The sequence below is a fragment of the Condylura cristata genome, unplaced genomic scaffold (genome assembly GCF_000260355.1).
Source record: "Condylura cristata isolate star-nosed mole 26May11 unplaced genomic scaffold, ConCri1.0 scaffold00001, whole genome shotgun sequence".
Taxonomy (NCBI): domain Eukaryota; kingdom Metazoa; phylum Chordata; class Mammalia; order Eulipotyphla; family Talpidae; genus Condylura; species Condylura cristata.
Genome location: NW_004567102.1, coordinates 80,251,722 through 80,254,907, shown reverse-complemented (window position 1 = coordinate 80,254,907; position 3,186 = coordinate 80,251,722). Strand labels below are relative to the sequence as shown.

Sequence of the window (3,186 nt, the reverse complement as noted above, 5' to 3'; positions counted from 1 at the left end):
TGCCACGCCATGTGGTCACCTCCGGGGCAAGCGGGAATCGAACTCATGCTGAAGCGGCTTTAGATTCTCAGTGCTGTGCTTTAACCCGCTGCGCCACCAGGGAGGGCCTATCATCTAGTATTTTTAACTTTTCTTTTTTGATGAGTAATATAATAGTTTATTTTTACGTCATTTTGTGCATTTTCCCATCTCAGTTGCAATCCCTTGGGCTTCCCATCACCAAGTCACCACTGTTCTATCACCATAGTCCAGTGCATTTCCTCCCCCCCCCACTGTTTTTGATCCTATTCCCCACTCCAGCCCCATAAAATGTCTCTGATATATAGCTGTTCATTATCATCATAATTTTCTTGCCTCATCCATTGTATTCCTTCTATGAGTAAAACCATCGGAATTTTTCCTTTTCTTTATGGCTTATTTCACTAAACATGATCCCGTCCAGCTCCATCCATGTTGCTGCAAAAGGAATGTGTTTATTTTTTTCTGGTTGCTGAGTAATATTCCATTGTGTATATGTACCATATCTTTTTTATCCAGTCATCTACTTTTGCGGATTTGGGCTGCTTCCATGTCTTTCCTATTGTAAATAAAGCAGCAATAAACATGGGGGTGCAGGTGTCTTTTTGAATCAGTGTTTTTGTGTCTTTTGGGTAGATACCTAGGACTGGGGTTGCTGGGTCATAAGGAAGCTCCATGTTGAGCCGTTTGAGGAACCTCCAAACAGTTTTCCATAGTGGTGGTACTAGCTTGCATTCCCACCAGGCTGCTGCTAATCTCGTTGGTGAAGTGCAGAGCCGTTAGGAATAGATCCTTATACACGTGTATTGATGTGTTCATAATAGAGTAACAAGGAGCAAATGCTCACTTATGTACTCAGTATCTCTGTGTTTAAAGGTAGTTTTCTGTATGCAAAACCACAGTGGACTGTGCTGATTAGCCTATGAAAAGGGGATCAGCCTCAGGGTGCCACCAGGCAATTGTTGGTCAAGCCACCCAGGGGGTGCCCCAACCCACCAGGAGGGGTAGCACGGAAAAGAAGTCACAAAACATTTCCTCAGGGATCTGGTCTAAACCCAGCTCAACGTTTCTGAAGCAGATTCTGGGATTGAAATGGTCAGTGTGTTTGGCATATTCATGGGAAACTTTGAGGCAGGAGGTCTACAAACCACCTGCTGAGAAGTCCTGAGGTATTTCTGCAGACAGGCTGCCTAGGTAGGATGTGGCTCTCTGACTTTCAGGAAACACATTCATTGACATGTAATTCGAATGACACCAGTGACAGGCCCAAGTGATGTGAAGCTCTTTAAACATGAAGGCTATTTTTTATAACTTTAGGATACATTTATCATTGCAAAAGCCCAGATCCTAAATTCAATGTTTACTGTAAAATTTGGAAGGTTATTTAAATTTTGATATTGAAATTTGTAGTCCTAAGACATACTAAAATTGTTCAAGCCAAATTTTTAATTTTTTTAAGATTTATTTATACAGAGAACTGGGGTGCACGCCAGAGGTACAGGGGAGGGGAGAGGATTCATCCAGCGTAGAGTGGGGAGCAGAACAGGCAGATGTACGAAGTACACTGCTGAGGGGAGCAGCGAGCCGGTCAGGAGAGGTCTGCTGCGCCATGTGGGTCACTCCCGGTCTGGGAATCGAGCTCGCACTGCAGTGGCAGTGGGGAGCTTGCAGTGCTGCGTTCTTACCCATTGCACCACCCGGGAGGGCCCTTTGATTACTGATTTTGACATCTTATCCTTTGTATATTTTTCTTCAATTGAAAAAAAAAACTTAAGCAAAAGCAAAATATTTAATTTCCTATAACTCCTTTATTTGCAGTGGGCTGTGATTTGAACTTTGTATGCAAATATGCACAGGCCTTTATGCTACCCCAGGCCAGGTGTCTCCCCTGGCCCTGGCCTCTCTCAGTATGTACACTTGAAACACAATTCAAGTCTCACCTATTTCCATGCTCTTATTTCATTTTTCTTTTGAATTGTGTCTATTCTTTTAAATTCTTTTTAAGATTTTACTTATTTATTTTTGTGTAGAAGTACTGGGCTTTAGGCCAGAGCTGTGGAGGTGGGGTTGAGAGGGTTCACCAGAGACAAAGGAGGAGCAGAACAGCCAGATTACTGACTACACTGCTAAGGAGAGCAGCAGGAAGCTAGGAAGAGGTCTGCTGTGCCTTGACGGTAGTTCCCTGACTGGGGGTTGAACCCCGCCTGTCAGTGGTAGCACTGAAACTCACTTGTATTAAACTTCCCTTCCATTAAAGGTCTTATGCACTAGAGTGTGTGTACACATACACATACATACACACATACATAAATACATACACACACATACATATACACATGTACACATATATATATATATATATAGTGGTCAAATATGTTCTAACCAGTGTTTTTCCTTTAAGAAAATTTAAAAACATAACAGTGACATTGTGCAATTATGCTAACAGTATTTTTTATAAGAAGGCCTTCAGTCTTAATTTTGATATTTCCTTAAAATTTTTTATTCTTTTTTCTGTTTTTATTTTCATTTTTATTAATATTTTTATCATTCTGGCCTCTATAAACAAAACTGCAGTTACACAGGATTCCACATGGAATAACAACAAAAACTGTGTCTGTGTGTTACATGTCTGTATGTTTTTTGTTTATGTTTAATTGTCTTGGCCTTGAGTTGTTCTAAATTGGTTTAAATGGTGCCTATAAATGTTATAAGCAAACAAAAATGTAATGTTTATAATAACTGACTTGTTTTAAAATAGGTTATATCTGTATAATTTTTTTATCTCTCTTACTTGGGTTAACAATGTCAGACAAAGTAAAGTTTTAAGTAATTAAGGTTTTAAAAAATTTTAGTTATTAAGTAAAATAACTAAAAGGCTATGGTTTAACTGTCAACATTGTTGCACTAAACTGAGCCAGAGTTTTCCAAAAATTAAAATCGTCATTACTGTTATTTTTGTTTGTTTTTGTGACAAAGCTTCCCAAACTCCTAAATTAAAATATATTTGGTAACTCGTCATTTGGTTCATCAAAGGAAATTTTGTGGAACTGTAACAGGTACAGGTTTCACGGACTCCGCCCCCACTCCATGCTGGAACTCCAAATCCCATCAGTACCAAGAAGAAGCACGCAGGGACGTGAGGGCGGAGCTGAGCAGCCAGGTTGGGAT

The 3,186-nt window shown here is 40.0% G+C and overlaps 1 protein-coding gene across 1 annotated transcript in view; it reads left to right on the top strand.

Moving 5' to 3' along the window:
* The window catches only part of LOC101631784 (adenylosuccinate synthetase isozyme 2), a 21,789-nt gene that overhangs the window by 3,230 nt on the left and 15,373 nt on the right, over positions 1-3,186 (top strand).